At 43.9% G+C, this 13663-nt stretch overlaps 1 pseudogene; it reads right to left on the minus strand.

Moving 5' to 3' along the window:
* Positions 1–12242: 12242 nt before the first annotated feature.
* Positions 12243–12852, minus strand: LOC132366432 (large ribosomal subunit protein eL13-like; annotated as a pseudogene).
* Positions 12853–13663: the final 811 nt, after the last annotated feature.

Genomic DNA, 13663 nt, shown 5'->3' on the forward strand with positions numbered 1-13663 from the left:
TCCAGAGTTGTAAAAGTTATCTTGACAATTTTTGCCAGTGTTCATGTTCTTTGCCCGGAAAGCAGCTTTTCAGAGGTCCTTACTCCACCGTTCCCACTGTTGTCACGGCCTCTCCACTTCTATCTTGCTGTTTATTTTTGAGCAAATCACTTAATTTCTCTGAACCTCCATTTCTCCATTTGGAGAAAGAAGATAATAATTCCCCAGAAAATTGTAAAGATCAAATCACACACACACACACACCAGTGTAATTGCTGTGCCCATTGTTAGGGAGGATTTAAGTTCTCTACATTCTATCTCATGTCAATCCTAGTTCTTTAACCTTTCCTGGTGTGTGAATCCATCTCATTATTTTTGATTGTTCAAACAATTTATCACTTTAGATAGTATTGATTTTTTAATATAAATATTTTATTTATTTTTATTTTATTTTTTGGCCACACTGTGTGGCATGTGGGATCTTAGTTCCCCAACCAGGGATCAAACCCATGCCCCTTGCACTGGAAGCACGGAGTCTTAACCACTGGACCACCAGGGAAGTCCCAGGATTGATTATTGAGAATTGTCTCTCTCACCCTAGAGTCCAGGCTATAGGGAATTGGGAAAGCTCCTTTGTCTCGCTTTGCAGTAGAATGACGACTAAATCAAGAATTTTTGAAGCAAAGAGCAGTAAAGTGATTTGTCTAAGGTTACACAGCTAATAATTTGTAGACTCAGTACTGATTCCCTGGCCTGACGGACTTGCTAGTTCCATTATGTCATTTGGTCTCCCCAAAGGTTAGGGAGTGGGAATCACAAAGTTCTTTTGGTATAACTTATTCTCCATCATATGTATTATTTTTAGAGACAGAGGGGAAAGGTGGATAATCTGAGCCAAAGCTCTAAAATAAAAGTAACATTTTATTTAGAATTGATGCACTATTAGTTCCAGCTTAGTAAACGTCAGTAAGGAACTTATTTGCCTTCTTAAAATTCCTGATTAATTATTGTATTGTTGATTGCAGATGAAATTTCCAAAGTGGACTAGGAAATGTTCCCAGAAGTCTATAGCTGCTAAGCTAAGTTGCCAAGGATCACTATTACTTTCTTCCTTTCAACCCATAAAGTGTGAATCATTGCACAAATAGCCCAGATAATTAGTGCACAGTTACCTTTTGACCTAGTATGACACTTGTTTGGCCTTAATTCACTGGTCTCAATGTTCATCACTAGCACTTTTTATGCCACAAGTTTTTCGTTATTAAGTTTACTTTATTCCTCAGTTTGCTGAGTGTGCCTTGGAGTAGTTTTTACAGAAATGGTATAAAGGTGGCAGACTTTCTGGGCCCTTGAATAACTGAGAATGCATTTCTGTTGGCTTCCGGTATGACCACCTCAGCTGGGCATTGATGCTTGGATCACAGGCCCTTCCCTTTCTAGATGTGGATATAGGTACAGACATTCCACTTATTAATATAGAGCTGCAACATTTCACAAGTCCTAGAGGAAGAATCTGTGTAGATTACAAGAGGTGCAGCACAGAAAGTCTCAGGCCCTGGTTTAAGTGTTTTAGATGCTTCTGAGGGTATCCACTGGTGTCTTTAAAAGTCTACTGAACAGTAGTGACTCTGGACCGGGTGGATAGAAGGTTGGAAAAACAATCACTTTCCCTGGCAACATGAGTAAAACCTCCCCAAATAAACTGCCCTCCCTTTGTTGCAGTTTCAGGTTCAAAGGTTCCCAAAGTACAAAGATCTGAGGTCTAGTCTCCTCCCAACAATGCAAAGGCATGGAGGCTGGGGCCTAGTCAGACCCAGTGCAAGACAGAGCCCAAAGTTCATTAACTCTTGCAGTGGACACTCCAAGGCCAATAAATGTCAGTATAATTTAATGATCCATGTTCATTTCTATGACATAAGCAGTACATATGGCTTAGCATGCCACATTGTAATAATAATAATAGCTAACATGTTCTAAGTGTTTACACATATTAATTCATTTAATTCTCACAATAACGTTAGGAGGCAATAGCTCTTATACCATTCCCATCTTATAGATGACGAGACTAAGGCAAAGAAAGGACAAATCATTTGCCTAAAGTTACACCCTTAGCAAGTAGCAGAACAAGCAATAAAATTGGTTGAGGCTGATATCAAAGAATTTGCTTCTCCCCACCACACTATATTGTTATAATGACATAGTAAAACTTTATCAATGTAAATGTCTTTAAAGTTACTATTGTATTATCTGCAAAAAGGAGAGTTAACTGACTCTGACTAGAAAGAATATTGTAGGAAAATGTTTAATGAACACATTCAGGAATAAAGACTGACTTTTTCATTCGACATAATTGCAGTCCCTTTACCTGGGTTGACCTGCTTCTGCTCCCTGCTGTTACATCACCCCTTCCCCTCTTGTGACTACTTCTCTTACTTATAAACACATTTCTCAAAATCGTGCATACTGTAAAGGGGTTTAGATGAGATAATCAGGTTTCTTCTAACTAAAATTCTGTGATCCTGTGAGATTTGTTGTTAAAGAAAGGTGTTGGGACTTCTCTGGTGGCGCAGTGGCTGGGAGTCTGCCTGCCAACGCAGGGGACACAGGTTCAAGCCCTGGTCCAGGAAGATCCCACATGCCACGGAGAAACTAAGCCCGTGCGCCACAACTTCTGAGCCTACATTCTAGAGCCCGCGAGCCACAACTACTGAGCCCGCATGCCACGACTACTGAAGCCCACACGCCTAGAGCCCGTGCTCCGCAACAAGAGAAGCCACCGTAATGAAAAGCCCTCGTGCCACAACGAAGACCCAACACAGCCAAAAATACATAAAATTAATTTATAAAAAAAAAAAGAAAGGTGTTATGCCTATTAAAGTCACCCAAGTAAATTGAAGTGATAAAATATATTAGATATGCTGAGGGGAAACAGGTGCACTCATATATTACATAGTTCATTCGTTAAATTTTTTTTGAGGGCAGTTTGAACATGTGTTTGTGTGTGTGTGTGTGCATGCATAGGTATAAAAATCTGGTATTTCCACTTTTAGAGGATTAGGTCGGTTAGGAATGATTTGGCCATAAATAACAAAAATCTTGACTGGGTTTACAGTGGCTTAAATCCACAGGGGTTTATGTTTCTGACCCAGCAAGAGGTCTAGGGGTAGAGTTACTGGCATGAGGCCAACAGTCCAAACCTGTTCAGGACGGACCCCTGGGATGCCCTTGCATTTCTTGTTTGGTCACAGTAAGATTGCCTTTGGCGGCCACAGAAATTCACCACCCAGATCTCCTGGTGAGGGAGGAGAACTCACTGACAGCCCATCTTTCTGGATTTCCCTGGTGTTTGTTCTGAGGGGGTTGTAGTGCACGCCCATTCCTGTAAGATGCTTGCTGTAAAGGACGTTAGTGGGCCAACTGGCAACTTCTGAATACGGTCCATAGATTAGAGTATAGTAGTGAATCAAGGTTAATTTCTTGATTTTGATCATTGTACTGTGGTTATGTCAGGAAATGTCCTTGTTTTTAGGAAGTACACAGAGAAGTGTTTAGAGACAAAGGGACATAATATCTACAGCTCACTCGCAAATGGTTAAGGAAAAAGTATACAGAGGGAGAGAATGGTAAAGTAAACATGGTAAATGTTAACATTTGGGGAATCTGATATACAGAAATTCTTTTCTTTTTTTGGCAACTTTTCTGTAAATCTGGAATTGTTTCAAAATTAAAAGTGAAACATATCTAAAAAAATTCTCTGAGAATAAAACTAGGTCTCACAATAGTTATGAATTTGTCAGGGTTTATGGTACAATAATCAGGGGAAACATGGTATGCTGTTACCAGTTTTTACCCTTTCTTGTATTTCCCTAACACTTAGAAGTTTCTGTGTTAATTTATCTAACACCAGTAATAAATTGCTACTTCTCAATGTAAATTAAAAACAAAAACAAAAATCAGGGCTTCCCTGGTGGTACAGTGGTTAAGAATCCTCCTGCCAATGCAGGGGACACAGGTTCGTGTCCTGGTCCGGGAAGATCCCACATGCCGTGGAGCAACTAAGCCCGTGCGCCACAACTACTGAGCCCACGTGCCACAACTACTGAAGCTCGCGTACCTAGAGCCCATGCTCCGCAACAAGAGAAGCCACTGCAATAAGAAGCCCACGCTCCGCTATGAAGAGTAGCCCCCGCTCACCGCAACTAGAGAAAGCCCGTACGCAGCAACGAAGACCCAACGCAGCCAAAAATAAAATAAATAAATTTATTTTTAAAAAAAACCAAAAATCAGTTTTTAAAGCCCTACTCTTACAAGGGGAAACCAGTAGGAAGCAGAATTTGGTTCAGGTGTAACCCTGCTGATGCGCCTGCCTCATCCTTTCCCTCTGCTCACCTGCTGACATTACGTCCAATCTCTGTGCTCCGTGATCCCATCCTTAGATCCTGTCCAGTGACCCCTTTGGTCTTAGTGCTTTGTGTTTGCCCAGGATGAGGGCCCTGAAGCTCCTCTACATTAAATTCAGTTCTGATTGTGTCTTTGCCATGGTATATCATTTCCTTAAATAATATTCCTTGTCTAACCCTGGACCCTAGAACCCACCACTCTCTCTTTTCTTTTTGGCTCAGCAAAGCTTCAGCCATTCTACCTTCCCTTCCCCCATCTGGACAGAAATAAAACCCGTTTATTTATCCCTTCAACAAATACTTACTAAAGGTCTACTAAGAACCAGGCACTGTTTTAGGCCCAGAGAACAAAACAGACCAAAACTATGCCCTCATATGGAACCTACATTCTAGTGGAGGAAGGGAGAAAACAAAATAAATAGGCCAATATACAGTTTGATAGATGGGGATAGATTGCTACCGAGAAAAACAAAGCTTGTCTCATGGAGCTTCTGGGTCCACATCCAAGAGGAAGTGACTGGGACCGAGAGAAACCAAGAGGTAGAGATTCATTGTGAATCCTGAGAGGTGACCAGAGAATACTTTTCCAGTAGGAGAAACAAATACCTATGGCACCAAATCAAGCTGGTGCAAGTGATTAAGTTCTTTCCAGGAAGGAGAGCAAGCAAAGTGTAATTGGACCTTCTCAGAAAATAAGTGAATGTGATTGTCTGATGGTAAAGATAAGTACTTCTCTGAGAACTGGTACCCTGATTTCTGGCTGGGTGGCCTTCGTGCTGCTACTAATGAGATTCCAGGGATGGGAAGCTTCAGGGTATAATTCGTTATCTTCACCAAGATAGTCTGTGTTGCAGTTTACAAAGGCATTTACAACTTTGCGTGACTGTTCCAACCGGTTCTAATTGTCAGGCACATGTTCAGTGTCAGGGTCGGTGCTGGTGTTTGGTAGAGTTTGGATGGAGCAGCTGCCATGAAGGAGGGAAGGAATGGAGATTCTCTGTGCCCCTCCTGCCTCGCCCCTACCCCAGGCTCAGGCCCTAAACATCCCAGAACTGTACTTAAATTCCCCCGGACCCTTCACCCTGCTCAACCTTCCCCTGTAGCAGGGATAGGGCAGTCTGTTCCAAAATTGTCCTCACTCCATTATTTACCTTTCATTCAAAAAAAAAATTTCATTCTTTCATGGTAGGGAATTGCAGAAGTAAAATAATCTGATGAAATGATCTCACTCTTGGCCATTCTCAAACTTGAGTGTTCACATCAGACACGTGAGGGAGTAAAATGGTCATTCCTGGGCCCCAGGACAGATCTACTTAGTCAGCATCTCTGCGGTGGATCCAAGTAGCTGGTATGGTCACTGAAGATTGAAAATCCCTGGTCTATTCCATACCTGGGACTTCCCAATGCCTTTATAAAACAGGCATTTGTTCTGCAAACTGCCCTGATAAGACACATGTGGAACCTTGTTAAACAAATTCATTCACGGGCCCCCATCCAAACTCCTGATCAGAATCTCCAAGACAAAGGCCTGAGAATCTGTCTTTTTAACCAGCTCCTTGTGTTTTTTTGTTTTGTTTTGTTTTGTTTTGTTTTTTAATCAGAGAAGTCTGAGCATGCTCCTAGATGATTTAAAAAAAAAGACAGGGAAGCCAGACTAGCAGAGAACACACATCACAGATAAGCCACAACTGGCTATTTCTGGATTAAGTATCCAATTCCAGTTCAGTCTGCTGTGGCCAGTTAGGATGGGGTCACATGGTATAAAATATGACCCTTTATATCATGGAAAGAAATGTCAGGAGTTCTGGAAACATAACAAGGACAACAAAAAGCAAAGGTGTGATCTAACTTCTGAGTAAAGGCTTGAGTAGTTTTCAATTTACTGCAAATAAAATTGGCAATTCCAAGATGAATGAAGTAAGAAAGGATGTGAAATAAGGGGAGTTTAAGCTGGAAACTGAGAACACAAATAGATGTCACAGTCTGAGTTTTCAGTGGTGAACTTCGTGTTCCCATTTGTCCTGAGTGGATCGCTGATTTTTGCAACAGATGGAGCTCTGCCCTAATCGGAACAATTGCTCAGAAGCAAATGAAATGGATATATTATGGAAACTTGGATTCCATATTGCTTTCCCCATAAAACTCCTAAAAGTTGTGCCAATGATATAATAATCTCTGAAAGTAAATGTAGAGCCCACTTCTATCCAGTGATTACCTGGTACGATGCCAAACTACTTGGCCCTGCGGCATATCACGTGCTCCTCTAGACCACAGGTTCTCCAACTCTTTGGTTTTAGGACTCTTTGCACTATTAAAAAATTATTGAGAATTCAAGAGCTTTTGTTTATCTGGATTATATCTACTGAAATTTACTGTGCCTGGATTTAAAGCAGAAATCTTTAACGTTTTAATTTCTTTATTCACTTTAAAATAACAATAATAAATGTATATGTTGACAAACATTTTTCCAAAACATTCAGCGATAGAAGTGCCATTGTTTTACATTTTTTGCAAGTATCGTTGGTCTGGCTTAATAAAAGACAGCTGGGGGAATTCCCTGGTGTTCCAGTGGTTAGGACTCCGCGCTTCCACTGCCGGGGGCCCGGGTTTGGTCCCTGGTCTGGGAACTAAGATCCCACAAGCTGCTTGGCGAGGCCAAAAAAAAAAAAAAGATAGACAGTTGGATGCTCATATCTGCTTCTGTCAGGTGTGACATCACATGTCAGGAAGCCTCTAGGAAATGCCATAGCACCCTCATGAGGGAACGAGAGTGAAAAAGGCTTCAATGACTCCCTCAAAAAGTTTAGGGGATTCCCAGATGTCCCCAAACTATTATACATTCTGAAAACTGCCACTCTCGCTATTGCAGTTAGTAGGAATATAGGCCAGGCCTTGGAAAACATACATTATTTTTTCTTATTAAATGTAAACAATCTTGGGACTTCCCTGGTGGCACAGTGGTTAAGAATCTGCCTGCCAATGCGGGGGACACGGTTTCGAGCCCTGGTCCAGGAAGATCCCTTAGTTGTGCCACAGAGCAACTAAGTCCGTGCACAACTACTGAGCCTGCGTTCTAGAGCCCGCGAGCCACAACGACTGAGCCTGCGCGCCTAGAGCCCGTGCTCTGCAACAAGAGAAGCCACTGCAATGAGAAGACCGTGCGCCTCAACAAAGAGTAGCCCCTGCTCGCCAGAACTAGAGAAAGTCCACGCGCAGCAACGAAGACCCAACGGAGCCAAAAAAAAAATAGATAAATTAATTAATTTTTAAAAATGTAAACAATCTCTTGCTTGGGTCTTATAATATCCTCTTAGGCTTTAGCTTCATAACTCTCTCCATCCCCTCATCAAATTCATTCTCCACTGTTAACAGCATCTTAAGACAATGAGTTGACATTTATTGAGCAGTTTCCACATACCAGGTCCTAGGCAAGGCACTCTGCATGCATTATCTCTTTTCATCTTTATTCTGACCTGTGAGATGTTAGAAAATATATATACTGGTCTCTGTCCGTGGTTCCTGGCACAGAGCTCCTAAAGCCATTGACATCTCCTACGTGATAAGAGCACTAGGAGTATCTTTCGTCCTAACATATGGTCTTTAACCCCGGTTCCCAAATCCCTTGGAATTTCCTGGGTGATAGCCGTGTCTTTTGTTTTAGTGAGGTGACTCTGGGTGGCCTCCTGCATGGGGGCTGGCCACCAGCAAGATCAAACCATGATTAGAAGCTTGGAATTTTCAGCCCCACCCTCCATTCTCCAGAGAGGGAAGAGGCGCTGGAAATGGGCTGATGATCAATCATGCCTACGTGATGAAGCCGCCATAAAAATCCCCAAAGGACGGGGTTCTGAGAGTTTCCAGGTTGGTGAACACATGATGGTGCTGGGGGAAGGGCACACCCGGAGAGGGCATGGAAGCCACATAGCTTGCCCTATGCATCTCTTCCATCTGGATGTTCATCTGTATCCTTTATCATATCTTTTTATAATATACTGGTAAACAGTAAGTGAACTGTTTTCCTGAGTTCTCTGAGCTGCTGTAGCAAATTAATTGATTCTGAGGAAGGAAAGGGTCGTGTATAGCGCATCAGTCAGAAGCACAGGTGAAAACCTGAACTTGTGATTGGCCTCTGAAGTGGAGTGGGAACAGTCTTGTAGGACTGAGCCCTTGACCTGTGGGATTTGATGCTCTCTCCAGGCAGACAGTATCAGAACTGAGTTAAATTGTAAGACACACAGCTGGTGTCACAGAGAATTAGTTGGTGTGGGAAAAAAACCCACACACCTCTGGTATCAGAAGTGTTCTGAGTGTGGCAGTAGTGTGAGACTAAAGGAGAAACACAAGAGGAAAACTGAGGGTTTTTTTTGCACAACCCCAGAAGACAGGTAATATTATTGTCCTTAATTTACTGATGAGGAAAACGAGACCTGGAGAAGGGCAGTAACAGGCCTCAAATTGCAGGGCAAGTAAGTTGAGAAATCAGGAATCTAACCCAGACTTCATGCTTTTAATTGTTTGATCTTTCTAAATAGTAAGTAGCTCATTTCAAGCTCATGTATAATTTCGAAGCAAAATTTCTCATTTTGTTACCAAACCAAACTTGGGTCCGCTTGCCTGCACGCAGTAAAGCCAAGACACTGGTTGTGATGAAGGAAAGTGAAGTGTTTATTGCAGGGCATCAAGCAAGGAGTCCAGGGCAGCTAATGCTTAAAAGACTGGCACTCCCCAACGCTTTCAAGGAAAAGTTTTTTTTTTTCTTTTTTTTAAATGCGTGGTTTTTTTTTAAACTTTGGGTTTATTTATTTATTTACTTATTTATTTATGGCTGTGTTGGGTCTTCGTTTCTGTGCGAGGGCTTTCTCTAGTTGCGGCAAGCGGGGGCCACTCTTCATCGCGGTCCGCGGTCCTCTCAGTATCGCGGCCTCTCTTGTTGCGGAGCACAGGCTCCAGACGCGCAGGCTCAGTAGTTGTGGCTCACGGGCCCAGCTGCTCCGCGGCATGTGGGATCTTCCCAGACCAGGGCTCGAACCCGTGTCCCCTGCATTGGCAGGCAGATTCTCAACCACTCCGCCGCCAGGGAAGCCCCAGAGAAAGGCTTTTAAAGACAAGGTGAGGGAGGGGGGTTGTGAGGTGTGTGATCAGCTCGTGGATATTCTTTTGATTGGTTGGTGGTGATGTCATCGGGAGTCAACATCATCAACCTTCTGGTTCCAACCAGTCTGGGGCCTACAGGCTTGTGGGCGGCATACAGTTAATTTCTTCCACCTGGCAGGGGTTTCAGTATCTGCAAAACAGCTGAAAGGACATGGCTCAGAAGATTATCTATAGCCCTTGAGGAGGAACTAAAGGTCCTTGACTTTGTTTAATGGCTAAACTATTATTATTTTGTCTTGCTTGACTGTTTTTCATTCTTTCTGCATTTTCTCACTCCTCTGATTAAATTTACTCTTTGAAACTCAGGGAAGGCCTAGGAGGCTACAGTTTTTCTACAGACAAGAGGCAGGCAGAGGACGTGGGGGGCAGGAGAGTCTGTTCTGGGAAGGCCCCATGGGGTCCTGCTCAGTTACAATTTTATACATTACATGTGCATTTTAAATTGTTTTAAGTTTTTGGAAATTCAGTTCAGAAGATTACATGTCTATTGGGAACCCTACAATTCGAAGTTTTCTATTTTCCTGTGTATTCATTAGGGTTGCTCTGTAGCCTGGCTTTGGAAAATTTTGCGTCTTTGGCGGCCTATTGGTTTTGGGGAAACCTGGTCTCAAACACCCTCTGAGTTTGGGAGGAGGGTTTCTGTCATTACTTTTTTTTTTTTTTTTTTCTGGCCGTGCCATGCAGCTTGCGGGATCTTAGTTCCCCGACCAGGGATCGAACCCATGCCTCCTGCACTGGAAGTGCAGAATCTTAACTATTCGACTGCCAGGGAAGTCCCTGTCATGACTATTATTCTACTCATTTGTAGTGGGTTGAATAGTGTCACTCAAAAATTCAGGTTATGGAACCTTGGGATGTGACCTTGTTTGGAAATGGGGTCTTTGCACATGTAATTAAGATAAGGCTTGAAATGAGATCATACTGGATTAGGGTGGGCCCTAAATCCAATGACAGTGTCCTTACAAAAGACGGAAAAAGACACAGAGTAACATAGGGGAGAAGGCCATGGAAAGACAGAGGCAGAGATTGAAGTTAGCTGCCACAGCCAAGGAGCCCCCAGCACCAGGAAGGGACAAGGAAGGATTCTCTTTCAGAGTTCTGGAGTCCAGAACTGTGAGAGAAATAAATTTTCTGTTGTTCCAAGTCTCCCAGTTTGTGGTAATTTGTTACAGCAGCTCTAGGAAACTAATATACCATCCTTCAAGACCTGGCCCCAAATTGACCTCCTTTCTATGGCCTTCCCCCATCATTTAAGAAAGAAGTATTTCTCCCTCCTCTGAACTCCAAGAATACTTGCTGTCTGTGCCATTCCTGAGGGTTCAGCTTTTTATTTTGTGTATATCAGCTTCTCCAGAAGGAAGGTTTCTGTTTTAATCCTTCCTTGAGTTTCTGCTTAGCTCCTAACTCAGTGATATTGGTGCAGGAAGAGTGGGGCGCGAGAGGATGGTCACGTCCCAGGTCTCAGGCGAGTCCCTGCGATGGCTGCCAGGTGAGGGCTCTTGGCTTCATACAGGAAGGAATTCAAGAGCGAGCCGAAGTAGAGTGAAAGCAGATTTATTCAAGGAGATACCACTCCATAGACAGAGTATGGGCCATCTCAGAAAGTGAGAGTGGCCCTGAGATATGGGTGGTTAGTTTTTATGGGCTGGGTAATTTCATAGGCTAATGAGTGGGAAGATCATTCCAACTATTTCAGGGAAGGGGTGGAGATTTCCAGGAATTGGGTCACTTCCCACTTTTTGGCCTTTTATGGTCAGCCTCAGAACTGTCATGGCGCCTGTGGGTGTGTCACTTAGCATGCTGATGTATTACAATGAGCATAAAAGAGGCTCAAGGTCTAATGGAAGTTGACTTGTCCACCATCTTGGACTGGTTGTTTCTAACCAGTTTATGTTGTGTCCTCAATGGCTCTGTCATTCTTTTAAATGTGCCCTGCCCCCTTCCTGTCTCAATATATAGTGTTTAATACATAACTGTTGAATATGGTTTTCCCAATTCTTTCTTTCCATTTAATGAATCCACATTTAATGAATCCACTCAACAAATATTTATTGAGTGCCTACAATGTGTCAGGCATTATTTCTTACCTTTGGGATAAATCTCTGAACCAAAAAGACAAAATTCAGTCCTTATGAAGCTTACTCTCTAATGAGAATGTAAGTTTATGTATTGAAATTCACATGCCCTAGCTGCATATTTTAGACTAGTTTCTGTAGCTTTTCCTGTCCCTTTATTGTCCAGAGCCAGTTTCCAATGCTGGGACTATCCTGGCATCTTTTCAGATCTTCTGCTTGAGTGCCAAGGCCAGAGAGGAGGGGGGGAAGTGATCTGAGGGGATCTCAGTTCTCACAGAATGGTTCTCTCACATAAGCCATCCTTGTGTCCTGAACCTCTCTCTGCCCATTGAAACATGTTTGTAAACTGTGTTGGAGCCAACTTCTGGAGATTTGATTTGTAAGTCTGGATGCAAGCGGAGAGAACAGGAAGGCACATGCAAGTCTGGGCACAGTGTTAGCCAGTGTTAGCTTTGGTCTAGTCCCAGAAAGGTGGCTGGTGCCACTTTTGCCAGGACCATCATCTGTCCTCCATTGCTTCCAAAATAAGGAATTCCTGCCTTTCTAAGTGGGTACAAATGTTAGGCACCAGGACAACATATATGGGATAAGTAGGGTGTTTTTTGTTTTTTAAATCACAATTTGCCAACAGCACTTTATTTTTTCTTTTCAACATCCTGTTCTGCAGCTTCCTTGGCCCTTTTTGCCGGGATGCCAAAGACCCAGGCGATGGCGCAGGCCATGTGGAGACTGGCGACCACCTTGAAGTTCTTCTCCTCCTCTGTGATGACTCTGGCTTTCTCCTTCTTGTAGACGTTTCGTATGGGCATGACTGGTCCCATCAGCTGGGTGGCCAGTTTGAGCTATTCAGCAGTGCTGTCTCCCTTTTTGGGGGCCGAGGGCTTCCTGGGGAAGAGGATGAGCTCGGAGCAGTACTCCTTGCGCCGCTGCACGTTGGCCGGCAGGGACTCCGTGCAGTTGTTCCGCCGCCTCGGGTCCACTGAGATCCCAATGGTCCGGGCCACCTTCTTGTGGATGCCAGCCACCCTCAGCTCCTCCAGGCTGAAGCCCCTGCCGGCGCCCACCTTGGTGTGGTACCTGACCGTGGGGCATCTCACCACCGGCTGGAGGAGGCCAGACGCGGGGCGCGGGGCGCTGAGGCGCACCTTGACCTGCCGGCCCTTGCGTCTGCGGACCGGCTGGTTGAACCACGTGGCCACGCGCCCCTGCCAGTCCTTGTGGGAGTGGGGCTTCAGGATCATGCCGTCCTGCTGGGCGCCACGGCTGCGGCCGACTGGCCTCCTCCAAGGGCTCACGGCGGCGCAAAGACAGGGTGTTTTTTTTTGTAGTTTTGTTTTTTTATAAATCTATTTATTTTTGGCTGTGTTGGGTCTTTGTTGCTGCCCGCGGTCTTTCTCTAGTTGCGGGGAGCGGGGGCTACTCTTCGTTGCAGTGCGTGGGCTTCTCATTGCGGTGGCTTCTCTTGTTGTGGAGCATGGGCTCTAGGGCGCACAGGCTTCAGTAGTTGTGTTTGGCACACGGGCTCAGTAGTTGTGGCGCACGGGCTTAGTTGCTCCGCGGCATGTGGGACTCCCAGACCAGGGCTCGAACCCGTGTCCCCGCATTGGCAGGCGGATTCTTAACCACTGCGCCACCAGGGAAGTCCCAGGCAGGGTGTGTTTTTTGATAGGAAAAATATGTGGAACAAACAATGATGTTTGTTCTCTAGTCTTATTTTGATGTTTTGCTCTGAGTAAATTCTGACTGATATGAGAGGCAGTCTCTCTGTAGCTAATTTGAAGGATGGGGATTGGTGATTGTAGAGAGAGATAACAGCATGTCAGTCAACCTGTCCAACAGGCAAATGCATGTTTAAAGATTAATATTTAGTAATTTGAGAATGTGGTGAAATAGCACTCAGAAACTGTTATTGGGAGGAAGTAAGGTAAATTAATACAAACTTTCTAGTATGCATTTTGGGAACATGTTTCAAAAGCCTTGAAATGTTCATCGTCTTTAATCAAATAATTTTATTTTCAGGAATTTATCCTGAGGAAGTAATCTTATATTTGCACA

Source organism: Balaenoptera ricei, chromosome 5 (assembly GCF_028023285.1).
Source record: "Balaenoptera ricei isolate mBalRic1 chromosome 5, mBalRic1.hap2, whole genome shotgun sequence".
NCBI classification, from domain to species: Eukaryota; Metazoa; Chordata; class Mammalia; order Artiodactyla; family Balaenopteridae; genus Balaenoptera; species Balaenoptera ricei.